Source organism: Dasypus novemcinctus, chromosome 23 (assembly GCF_030445035.2).
Source record: "Dasypus novemcinctus isolate mDasNov1 chromosome 23, mDasNov1.1.hap2, whole genome shotgun sequence".
NCBI lineage: Eukaryota > Metazoa > Chordata > Mammalia > Cingulata > Dasypodidae > Dasypus > Dasypus novemcinctus.
The window spans coordinates 35374430-35387850 of NC_080695.1; the positions used below are offsets into that span (position 1 = coordinate 35374430).

The 13421-nt window shown below is 41.3% G+C and overlaps 1 pseudogene; it reads left to right on the forward strand.

The window, feature by feature from the left end:
• The first annotated feature begins 11315 nt into the window (after window positions 1–11315).
• Window positions 11316–12448, forward strand: LOC101444529 (ornithine decarboxylase pseudogene; annotated as a pseudogene).
• The last annotated feature ends 973 nt before the right edge of the window (window positions 12449–13421 follow it).

Consider the following 13421-nt stretch of genomic DNA (forward strand, 5'->3'; position numbering starts at 1 on the left):
ATGATTTGCTGGCTGGGAACCACTTGACACAAACTTTAAATATATATATATATATTTTTTAAAAGATACTTAGATTACATAAATGTTCATTGACTTTTTTTATAACCTTTCCAGTGAAGTGAGTTTGAAGCTTGCTTGAGAGTTCGAAGGGTACTCCCTGTTTTGGAAAACCATTTTATTTTTTCCCCTACAGTAAAAGCATTCTTATTTTGACAAGAGAATGCCTCAACCCATTCTTAATACCTGTAAGCCATAAACTATATATAATTATAATCCATTGAAAGAACTGGCTGGTAAAGCCCTTCAGCTGATGTTCAAATAGGCCAGTTGTGGAGGTTAAGTTTAAGGAGATATATACATTAATAAATTTTTGCCTAGATTACAAGCCTGTCATGTATGAATCTGGTTACAGATTTTTTAAAGTACCTTATCAAAGACTGCCCACCAATATATCTCCTTGTCCTTTTTCATTTTTTGCATTCTGTAATGGGTAATTTCATGGAGTTCTCACATGTAGTTCCTTCTAGGGACTCTCGAGCAAACAGGGCACTATCCAGCACTTCCTAGATTCTATCCCCAGAATTTAATTGGTGACCCTACTGACTCTATTTTTCTTTTTCAAATACAAAAACACATTCCTAACTGTGAGCTAACTCATTTGAAGAGGGCTTATGAGGGACATTATACAAGGAAAATGTTTTGCTGTCTCCACATATTGTTGAGCTGCTGGGTTGGCATTTTTCTTCTAATTTTTGTGAGTGTGAGCTTCCATTTTTTATCACAGCATTTTTTCTTTGTTTTACCTTTTCCTTAGGTGATAGAAATATGTCTATTATTTCAGATATTTACCATTTTTTATTTGGTTCCTAATGACTTCAGGGAGTCTGTTCATTTTCATAAACTTCCAAAATCATGAATTACTCCAAACACATATCTATGGTCAGTACAAATATTGTGATTTTCTTTTAGCTAAATTGATATAGCCTGTGCATTAAATCAAAATTATTTCCAAGAGTACCTAGTCTCCAAGATGGCCAGATAAGTAATATAGGCCCTACAGTCTTTGAATGTTCAGAAGGGATGTGAGACTGAGTGTGTATTCAGGGCTGCCTCCAGACGATGTGGAGCTATGCTAATCCAAACTGGCTTGGATGTGGAGAATATGTAACTCACCTGGAGGAAATAACCTATCTGATACTAAGATCAAACACTGAAGAACCTAACCAAAGGTCTGTTTACCATCACTGTTAGTCTTCCTAATCCTATATCCTCTGTATAAAAGGGTCTGGAAAAGGCTGTTCGGGGCTCGGTTTTTATTAGGACAAGAGTCCACTGAGCCCGGCTGGTCAAAATAAACCAACTTCCTTCTCGGTATTCTCGTGTCCTGGCCTTCGATACCGCACATATCCGAATTTCTCCACTACAAAATGACTCCCTCTATTTAAAAGTTTTACCACAGGTCACTATGGTATGGTGAGACTAGGGGCTTGTTGGCCAGTAATTGCTTCTACTGTGGTGGTTACTTCATAGTCTGCCTCATAATTATCTGTTTCTGTTTTATGGTAAGACACATCTTAAAATATGATCTAAGCCAGGTTTAGCAAGGATTTTTATGTTGTTGTTTGTTTCGTTTTGTGTGTGTATTTTGCTTTGTTTGGCTTTATTTTTGGTAAATCTGGTCCTGGGGATAATAATTGAGAAACAGGAACCTCACAATCTTGAGAATCATCTTTTCCAGGCATGGACAACAGAGTACTGGATTTAAAGTATCACAGTAGAGGATTTGGATATTTTAAGGAGTGAGCAGTATGATTTCAAAAAAGGTCAGTCTGTGAGTTGACATATGCTAGGTTTTTCTTGAGATTAGCAACCAGCAAATCATGAGTGCTATTAACTAAAAAGAATGCCCCTGCCCAAGTCAGCTGACACCTCATGTAATGTTGCAACCTCAGCTACTATCCTTTCATGGCTGAGTATGGTATAACTTCTGCATCCAATTATAGACTGGAATATTCTATAGCTTTTCCCCTTTGGACACTGAAGCACAGTGGTCTCACAAGGAGAGACATGCTGTTTCCATGGCTATGCTTGCAACCTAAGGAATGTGGTAATAAAGAGTTCCCAGTAAACAGGAGGAAGCTGTTAAAGACTAAAAGAAAAGATGAGCACATACCTTTTGTAGTAAATTGAATACTTAGACTTTGTACCTTAAGATTTTTTAAAAATTCCTTAGACTATGAGTAATGCTGATAGTTAACTGCATGTTGCTGCTTGTTCTCATGTAGACTGGGGTATATATCGAGTGCCTTGTAAACAAAAAGTTGTCTGATGAGTCTCTACTCACAGACCCCCTGATCCCAGCTCTCTCTCTTCTTTCTCTTTCTTTCATTTTTCTTTTTCTCTTTCTTTCATTCCCAATAACCTTCAGGCCCAAATCTCCAACAAATGGTGCCCAATGCAGGGCCCAAAGAAGTTAGTCTTCCAAAACAGTATTGGGACCCATGGAAAGGACTCCTATGAGGGTCATGAATGACGTCCAATGCAGTGTGACTCAAGTCTTCTTTTAGGTAAGTAACATTTCCACGAAGTCATCAGGGTAATGGGTATTCAAATGGGAAGTGTGGAAGAATATTTGCAAGTGTTAAAAACTTTGTTGAAAGCTAGTGGGGTGCCTGTAAAAAGTTGTAAGTTAGTTGAATTGTTTGCTTTAATACAAAAGCATTGTGGTTGGTTTCAGCCTCAGGGGCATAATGTTTTAAATTTGAAACAGTGGAGATGTGTAATGAAAGCTTTACAGAGAGCATATCAAAGAGGGGAATCCATTCCTTTTATCTGTGTGAGCTTTGTGCCAGCGAATTACTGCCACCTTGTGGGTAGAGCTGCTGAGACCTTCAGACTCACTGCGCTGTGTACTGCCAGATAAGATAACTCTCAGGCATACACGCTTTAGGGCACACCCTAAAGATGGTGCACCGGCAGAGAGCGGAAGCAATCAAGCACCACCCTCCTGCCTCCGTCTGTTGGCATACAGTCCAATTAAAAAATTACAAAAAGAGCAACACTGTGCTAGCGCCAATAGCTAACTAACACCCCACCATTCATTCTATATAAGCCACTGATGCTGCGCAATAAAGTGGATTCATGTCCTGAACCAGTCTCCGGAGTGTGTTTATCTCCATCGTCCTCACCCCAGCGGGTAACCGAGTTCTACACCATCTTAGATCCTTTATAATCAGAGGAGATGACAAAGAAGAAATTACTATATTTTCAAAACCCGTAGACAAACAGAAAGTGGAGGGCCATTTGAAATAAATAAATCCTGAGCCAAAAGGCAGGGGAGAGTCTCCTGGCTTTATGCCTAGTCCTAGTACTAACCCTTTTATAGTTGAGAAAATAACTATCTACTCTAATGAAATATCCAGTCTCCATATATTATCCAGGTCTTTATCCTAGCTTATATCCAGTTCAACCTAATGCACCTGTTGAGCCAGCAATTATGGCTGCCCCAGCATCAGCACCTGGAATCTTTTCAGATATGGCAGATGCTTTGCCCTATGTTAAAAAGATAGTTGTGGGTAGGAGGCAAGATGGTGTCTGAGTGAGTGTACCTTATAATCTCTCCTGCAAAGAAGTGGCTGAGTAGGGTTGGAGTCCTGCTGGACCAGGCTGTTTTGGGTGTTTGAAGGAAAGGAGGTGTCTGGACGTTGATTTGGTGGAACAGCGACAGAGGAGATTCTTGGAAGAGGTAGAATTTTGGGTCTCTTTCACGGAGGTCAGGGTTGTGAGTGGGACCCTTCCCCCTGGGGCTGGCAGCCCAGTGGCAGTGATTCCTGGAGGCTTTGCTTTGCTGAGGAGTTCCCAAGCCTTGAGCAGGCTATTTTGGGGGCTTGCAGGGTGGGAGGTGTCTGGAAGTCGATTTGGTGAGACAGTGACGGAGGACATTCTTGCAAGAGGTGGAATTTTGGGTTTCTGATTCAGAGGTCAAAGGTTCTGGCTGGAGCCCCTCCCCCTAGGGCTGGCGGCTGGGCCATGGTGATCCCTGGGATCTTTGTTGTGTGGGGTGTTCCCAAACCTGAGCAGACTGTTTTGGCGGCTTGCAGGGCAGGAGGTGTCTGAATGTTGATTTGGTGAGAAAGTGACAGAAGAGATTCTTGCAAGAGGTGGAACTTTCGGTTTCTGACATGGAGGTCAGAAGTTTTAGGAGGAACCCTTCCATCTATAGCTGGCAGCCTCTCTGGGGTGGTCCCTGAACTCTTTGTAGTGCAGCAGTGCACCCAGCAGGCTGTTTCAGGGGCTTGCAGGGCAGGAGGTGTCTGGATGTCGATTTGGTGAGACAGTGACAGAAGAGATTCTTGTGAGAGGTGGAATATTGGGTTTGTGACACAGAGGTCAGAGTTTGAAGGTGGGGCCCCTCCCCCTAGGGCTAGTGCCCAGCTGCAGGAATCCCTGAAGGCTGTGTTGTGCTGCAGTGCTCCCAGGCCCCCTGTTAACTGGATGCATGGTTCCCAGGTCTGTGTCCCCTAAACCCTGGTGGCCCACACTCCAGAGACTCACACACTTTGAGTCTGCAATATCAAAGACTTCCCATCCCTGAATTCACCACGCAATGAGGTCCACGGAGGTCTTTGATTATCCTAGCCCTCAGCATCTGTTTTTTTTTTTCTTCTTCTTTTTTCTTTGTCTTACTTGCTAATATTGTATTATCTCCTGGTCTTTTCTCCCATTTTCTCCCCCAAAGTCCTTTTTTGCTTATTTAGTTTTTCTTCTCCTTTTCTTTTTCTTGCTTGTTTCCCTCCCTTTTCTTTGCCCACCCTCTTTTTTCCTCTTTTTTCTTTTCTCTCTTTTTCTTCTTATTTTATTATATTTAATTTATATAATAGAAGCTGCAGGGAGTGCTTCATATTTGCTATGTTTCCTCAACCTCCATTTCCTCTTTTCTGTGTGAATTGATTTTGGCCACCTACACTATCCCCTTTCTCCCACATCTTGTTATCCTCCATCATCTACTGTCTCTCTTACATTCCACCTCCCTTTCTTTGGCCCCCAAATTGTCTGACTTTTAATTTCTAAAACCTTTGTTCTGTTTTCTGTCTTTTATCCACTCTTGATATTATTGTCTTTCTTTTCTCTTTCCCTCTCTCATTAAAACACTGGCTTTTTTTTTTTAATTAAAATATTTTTTTAACTATGTCTTCTTTTTTTAAAATTTAAATTACTTATTTATTTTTAAAAATTACATTAAAAAAATATGAGGTCCCATTCAACCCCACCGCCCGCACCCCCCACTCCCCCCACAGCAACACTCTCTTCCCTCATTGTGACACATCCATTGCACCTGGTAAGTACATCTCTGAGTATCACTGCACCCCTAGTCAATGGTCCACATCATAGCCCACACTCTCCCATGTTCCATCCAGTGGGCCCTGGGGGGCTCTACAATGTTCCGTAATTGTCTGTGAAGCACCACCCAGGACAGCTCCTCATCCCGAAAACACCTCCACATCTCATCTCTTCCTCCCATTCCCCAAACCCAGTAGCCACTATGGCTACCCTTCCCACACCCACTCCACATTTTCTCTGTGGACATTGGATTGGTTGTGTCCATTGCACAACCATTGCACAAGTGGGGGCTTAGATTCCACATGGATACTGGATGCACTCCTCCTGCTTTCAGTTGTAGACACTATAGGCTCCATGGTGTGGTGGTTGACCTTCTTCAACTCGATGTTAGCTGAGTGGGGTAAGTCCAATAAATCAAAGTGTAGGAGCAAAACACTGGCTTTTTAATTCATACAATATTCCTCCCATATTCAGTTGACTGTCTCATTATAGGTACTCTACTTACCGCTATAACTCTACACAACTTACATGAGTCTAATATCCATTTTCCCAGATCTCACATTGTTGCTCTGTTAACATTTATTACCAATACTACTTTACACATTTTCTTTTCTTACTCATTTTGCTTTCCCTGGCCCTAATATTTTCCTTCAAAGTGAACTTAGCCAGCAACAAGAAAATAGAGTAAGAAGAACAAAGTGACAAAGAAAAGACCTAACACTTATGCAAGAACAACTAATTAATCCCCAAGACTAGACAAAGAAGCTAAGAAATTGATTAAACCCATCAAGATAAAATGATGACCAGACAGCAACAAAAAACCACAAACCAAACCAATAATCAGGAAAACATGGCTGAATCCAATGAAGAAACTAAAAACCAGGAAGGGGAGCAGAACATCGGACAAGTAATTAAAGATCTCAAAACATATATTAGAGACCAACTTATTGAAGTAAAGGAAGAGATTAACAATAAGAAGGAAACACTTGAAGAGGAAATTGCAGACACTTGCAAAAAGATAACAGATATGATGGGAATGAACATCACAGTTCAAGAAATCAAAAATACACTTGCAGCAAATAGCAGCAGATCAGAAGAGGCAGAGGAGAGAATTAGTGACATGGAAGACAGTACATCTGAAATCAAACAGATAGTAGAACTGATCGATAAAAAGATAGAAACAATCCAACTAGGACTTAGGGACCTGAATGACAATGCAAAATGCACAAACATATGTATTATAGGCATCCCAGGAGGAGAAGAGAAGGGAAAGGGGACAGAAGGGCTGTTGGAGGAAATAATGGCTGAAAACTTCCCAAATCTACTGAGAGAGATGGATGTACATGTCCAGGAAGCACAACGCACCCCAAACATCATAAATCCCAACAGGCCCACCTCAAGACATATACTTGTCAAATTATCCAATGCTCAAGACAAAGAAAAAATTCTAAAAGCAGCAAGAGAAAAGAAAACTATCACACACAAGGGAAGCTCCATAAGATTAAGTGCTGCTTTCTCATCTGAAACCATGGAGGCAATAAGGCAGTAGGATGATATAGTCAACGTACTAAAAGAAAAAAAAAATCCAACCAAGAATACTCTACCCAGCTAAACTAGCATTCAAAAATGATGGAGAGTTCAAATATTCACAGATAAACAGAAACTGAAAGTTATGCCAACAAACACCCTGCCCTTCAAGAAATAATAAAGGGAGTTCTGCAGGAAGAAAGGAAAAAAGAGGAGAGGCAGAGTTGGAGGAGAGTGTAAGAGCAACAAAAAAAGACAAAAAGAGTAGAAAACAAACAAACAAACAAAATATGACAAACACAAGTCCAATCAAAATATGGCTAACATAAATAATTCCTTGAAAGTAATGATACTGAATGTCAATGGATTAAACTCACCTATCAAAAGATTCAGACTGGAGAGTGGATAAGGAACTATGACCCATCTATATGCTGTCTACAAGAAACACATCTTAGACCCAGGGATCCATGGAGGTTGAAAGTGAATGGTTGGAAAACAATTTTACAAGCAAACAATAACCAAAAAAGGGCAGGAGTAGCTATATTAACATCAGACAAAATAGACTTTAAATGTGAAACAATTGTGAGAGACAAAGAAGGCTACTACATATTAGTGAAAGGGACAATCTCTCAAGAAGAAAGAACAATCATAAATATTTATGCTCCTAACAAGGGTGCCTCCAAATACATGAGGCAAACACTGGAAAAACTAAGTGAAAGAGTAGATGCCTCTACAATTATAGTGGGAGATTTTAATACACCACTATCAACTTTGGATAGAACATCTCAAAAGAGAAGCACTAAAGAAACAAAAACTTTAAACAGTATATTAGAGGAGTTGGATCAAATAGACATATACAGATCATTACACCCGAATACAGCAGGATATACATTTTTCTCAAGTGCACATGGATCATTCTCCAAGATAGACCATATGCTAGGCCACAAAGAAAGGCTCAATGAATTCAGAAACATCAAAATCATAAAAAATAATATCTCTGACCACAATGGAGTGAAGCTGGAAATCTGCAAGGGACAGAGGGCCAGATTTTACACCAACATTTGGAAATTAAACAGTACACTCTTAGAAAAACAGTGGGTCAAAGAGGAAATCTCAAAAGAAATTAGTAACTACCTTGAAACTAATGAAAATGATAACACAACATACAAAACTTATGGGATGCAGCAAAAGCAGTACTGAGAGGGAAATTTATAGCCATAAATTCATACATCAAATGCGGTCACCCCTCGGGCTGAAGTGTGGTTTGCTGGCCTGGCGGGGGAGCAGCCATGGCAGGACAAGCTGCTGCCCCCATAATAGGGTGGCTGGTTGGACTCACCGCCACCCCTGAAGGAAGCTCGGCATGGGTGCAGAGTGCCCTCGGGTCTCCCCTTCTTGGCAGCCATGCATCCGCGGCTGCCCCTTCTCCCGGATGGCGCCACATGATGCCTGTGGGGCGGCACCCTTCTTCTTCCTTCTCCCTGCGCAGGCGCAGGGCGGAAAATTCCAGTCTGCCCTTTTCCCCTCCCCCGACAGCAGCAACAGCCAGGCGTGGGTGGAAAAATCCAGTCTGCCCTTTTCCCTCCCCCGACAGCAGCAACAGCCAGGCGTGGGCGGGAAACTCAAGTCTGCCCTCCACCCCAGCAACAGCAGCCACCAATCCCTAAACCCTGCCCCTTCCCCCAGCAACAGTGACAGCCAATCCCTAACCACCACCCCTCCCCCATCCAGTACCGCCCACTGACCTTTCGCCAGCAACCAATCAGAACAGGGCATGGCTTCGACCAATCAGCCTTCCCCAGCCCCTATAAAACTGTTGCCTCTCCCTCAGTAAAGTGGACTTGCGTGTTTACCTTGTCTCCGCGGTAGTTCTTCTGCCGTGCGCCCTCCAGTCCTGAGAGCCCCCGATAAGGGCCTGGCCTCCCTTGTCCCCAGTTTGTCGCCTGCTTCTCCGGGCGACCCCTTCATCGCCGGCTTCTCCAGGCGACCCCTTCGTCGCTGGCTTCGCCGGGCGACCCCGTCAGCCGAACCGTGCAACCCCTTGTGAGACCGATCCCTCGTCTGCTGCCGGACCGACCCCTCATCCCAAGTGGGACCGACCCCTCATCTCAAGCGGGACCGACCCCTTGTCCAGAGATGGACCGACCCCTCGTCCGCAGCCAGACTCCACCTCTACCACCCGAGCAAGCTGTCGCAATCAAAAAAGAAGAAAGAGCAAAAATTGAAGAACTAACTGCACATGTGGAGAAATTACTAAAAAATAAAACAAAGTAACCCAGCATTAAGAAGAAAGAAAGAAAGAACAAAGATAAGAGTAGAACTAAATGAAATAGAAAATAGGAAAGCACTTGAAAAGATAAACAAAACCAAGAAGCTGGTTCTTTGAGAAGATCAATAAAATTGACAAACCCTTAGCAAGACTAACAAAGAAAAAGAGAGAGAAGATGCAAATACACAAAATAAGAAATGAGAAGGGAGATATCACCATTGACCCCACAGAAATAAAGACTATCATGAGAGGATACTTTGAAAAACTATATTCCAACAAAAATGACAATTCAGAGGAAATGGAGAAATTCCTAGAAACACATAAACAGCCTATATTGATGAAAGAAGAAATTGATGATCTCAACAAACCAATCACAAGTAAAGAGATAGAATCAGTCATTGAAAACCTCCCAACTAAGAAGAGCCCAGGGCCAGACGGCTTCACAGGTGAATTCTATAAAACATTCCGGAAAGAACTAACAGCAATCCTGCTGAAACTATTCCAAAAAATCAAAACAGTAGGAGCATTACCTAACTCATTCTATGATGCCAACATTACCCTAGTAGCAAAGCCAAAGACACCACAAGTAAGGAAAATTACAGACCAATTTCTCTAATGAACCTAGATGCAATAATCCTCAACAAAATAGTTGCTAACTGTATTCAATAGCACATTAAGCAAATTATATACCATAACCAAGTGGGATTCATTCCAGGTATGCAAGGATGGTTCAACATAAGCAAATCAATCCATGTAATACACTATATAAACAGATTAAAGGGAAAAAATCACGATTATATCTATAGATGCAGAAAAAGCATTTGACAAAATACAGTACCCTTTCTTGATAAAAACACTGCAAAAGATCAGAATACAAGGAAATTTTTTGAACATGATAAAGGGTATATATGAAAAACCCACAGCCAACATCTTTTACAATGGTGAAATCCTAAAATCCTTCCCAATAAGATCAGGAACAAGACAAGGATGCCCATTCTCACCCCTTCTATTTAACATTGTCTTAGAAGTACTTACTCGAGCACTGAGGCAAGAATCAGGTATAAAAGGCATTCAAATTGGAAAGGAAGAAGTCAAAATTTCATTATTTGCAGATGACATGCTCCTATACATAGAAAACCCTGAGAGGTCTACAACAAGGCTTCTAGAACTCATAAATGAGTTTAGTGAAGTCGCAGGTTATAGGATGAATGTGCAAAAATCAGTATTTCTATACACAAATAATGAGCAAGCTCAGGAGGAAATCAAGAAACAAATACCATTTACAATAGTAAATAAAAAAATCAAATGCCTGGGAATAAATTTAACTAAAGATGTAAAAAACTTATACACAGAAAAATACATAAAACTGTTCAAGGAAATCAAAGAAGACCTAAATAAATGGAAGAATATTCCCTGTTCATGGATAGGAAGACTAAATATTATCAAGATGTCTATCCTACCAAAACTGATCTACACATTCAATGCAATCCCAATAAAAGTCAACACAGCATTCTTTAAGGAATTAGAAAAACTCACTATGAAATTTATTTGGAAAGGAAAGAGGCCCCGAATAGCTAAAGACATATTGAAAAAGAAAAATATGTCAGGCCCCTGCAGCCCTGCCGCTGACCACCCTCTCCCAGCAGCTCTGGCACCCCCTCGGACCAGCGGTCCTCCAGCGGGAGGGAGCGAGGTGGGCAGTGGTGGCAGCAGCAGTGTGAGCTGCAGGACTGCCTCAGGGGATGGCCCCAGCACCCAAGCGCTAGGAAATCATCTCCACTGCTGCATCAAGGGCACAAGTCTTATAAGTCAGCAAGATTTGGAATTCCTGGAGAATTGCCTTCCTGAAAAGCTGGAAGAAATCTCCTTAAATTCCATCTCTTAGTTTTCCATTTTGTTGTGTTTCAGTGGAACATCAACAAACCATAAACAACTTCAGTAATGAGGAGTTTGACTGCCATTTCCTTGATGAAAGTTTTACTGCCAAGGACATTCTGGACCAAAAAATTAATGAAGTTTCTTCTGATGATGATAAAGATGCCTTCTATGTTGCAGACCTTGGAGACATTCTAAAGAAACATCTGAGATGATTAAAAGTTCTTCCTCATGTCACCCCCTTCTATGCAGTCAAATGTAATGACAGTAAAGCCATAGTGAAGACCCTGGCTTCCATAGGGACAGGATTTGATTGTGCCAGAAAGACTGAAATCCAGTTGGTGCAGAGTCTTGGGGTGCTGCCAGAGTGGATAATCTATGCAAACCCTTGTAAACAAGTGTCTCAAATTAAGTATGCCGCCAATAATGGAGTTGAGATGATGACTTTTGACAGTGAGGTTGAGTTGATGAAAGTGGCCAGGGCACATCCAAAGGCAAAGTTGGTTTTGTGGATTGCCACTGATGACTCCAAAGCAGTCTGTCACCTCAGTGTTAAATTTGGAGCCACACACAAAACCAGCAGGCTTCTTTTGGAATGGGCTAAAGAGCTCAATATAGATGTCATTGATGTCAGCTTCCATGTGGGGAAGTGGCTGTACGATCCTGAAACTTTTGTGCAGGCCATCTCTGATGCCTGCTGTGTCTTTGACATGGGAGCTGAGGTTGGTTTCAGCATGTATCTGCTTGATATTGGTGGTGGCTTTCCCAGATCTGATGATGTGAAGCTTAAATTTGAAGAGATAATCAGTGTCATTAATCCAGCATTAGACAAGTATTTCCCATTAGATTCTGGAGTGAGAATCATAGCTGAACCAGGCCGATATTATGTTTCTTCAGCTTTCACACTTGCAGTGAATATCATTGCCAAAAAAAATTGTATTTAAGGAACAGACAGGCTCTGACGATGAAGATGAATCGAGTGAACAAACCTTTATGTATTATGTGAATGACGGAGTATATGGATCATTTAATTGTATCCTTTATGATCGTGCACATGTGAAGCCTCTTCTTCAGAAGAGATCCAAACCAGATGAGAAGTATTACTCATCTAGCATATGGGGACCCACGTGTGATGGCTTTGATTGGATCATTGAGTGCAGTGGCCTGCCGGAAATGCACGTGGGTGACTGGATGCTGTTTGAGAACATGGGTGCTTACACTGTGGCTACTGCTTCCACTTTCAATGGGTTCCAGAGGCCACCCATCTACTATGTGATGTCAGGTCCTGCATGGCAAGTCATGCAACAAATTGAGAGCCGGAGGTTTCCACCCAAAGTAGAGGAGCAAGACACCAGTGCTCTGCCTTTTTCCTGTGCTTGGGAAAATGGGATGAAGTGCCACCCAGCCACTTGTGCTCCAGCTAGTATTAATGTGTAAATACCATTTTTGTAATGGCTAACTGTGAGTTTAGCTTGAATGGAGGGAATTGGGGGGGGCATTTAACTTAATTACTTCTAGTTTTGAAATGTCCTTGTAAGAGTAGGATTGGCACAGATACAGTGATAAGGAAGACTAGGAGATGGGGTTACACTTATCTGTGTTCCTATGGAAACTACTTGATTATTTGTTTTATATGGATTTTTATTCACTTTCTAACATACTTCTAAGGGATGTCTCTCACCTGCTGAGCAAGCATTTGTAGCTTCTATAACAGCAGAAGGGACCAAAAGCTTAATGTTGTGACCTGTTTTAAAAATAAAAGTATCTTAAAATTAAAAAAAAGAAAAAAGAAAAACAAAATTGGAGGAATCACACTACCTGACTTCAAAACATACTAAAAAGCTACAGTAGAGAAAAAGCATGGTATTGGCACAAGAAGAGACACACAGACAAATGGAACTGAATTGAGAGCTGATAGAGATCCTCATATATATAGTCATGTAATATTCAATAAAACCACCAAACCTTCTCAACTGGGAGAGAATGGCCTATTCAAAAAATGGTGCCTGGAGAACTGGATATCCATATGTAAAAGAATGAAAGAGGATTACCAACTCATGCCTTATACAAAAATCAACTCAAGATGGATCAAAGACCTAAATATTAGAGCCAAGACCATAAAGACTTTGGAAAGCAGTGTAAGGAAGCATATACAAGACCTTGTAATAGGAAATGACTTCATGAACTTCACACCAAAAGCATGAGCAGCAAAAGAACAAATAGATAAATGGGACTTCCTCAAAATTAAAGCCTTCTTCACCTCAAAGTAGTTTGTCAAGAAAGTGAAAAGAGAGCCTACACAATGGGAGAAAATATTTGGTAACCATATATCTGATAGGAGATGTATAACCCGCATATATAAAGAACTCCTATATCTTGAAAATAGAAAGATAAACAACCCACTTAAAAA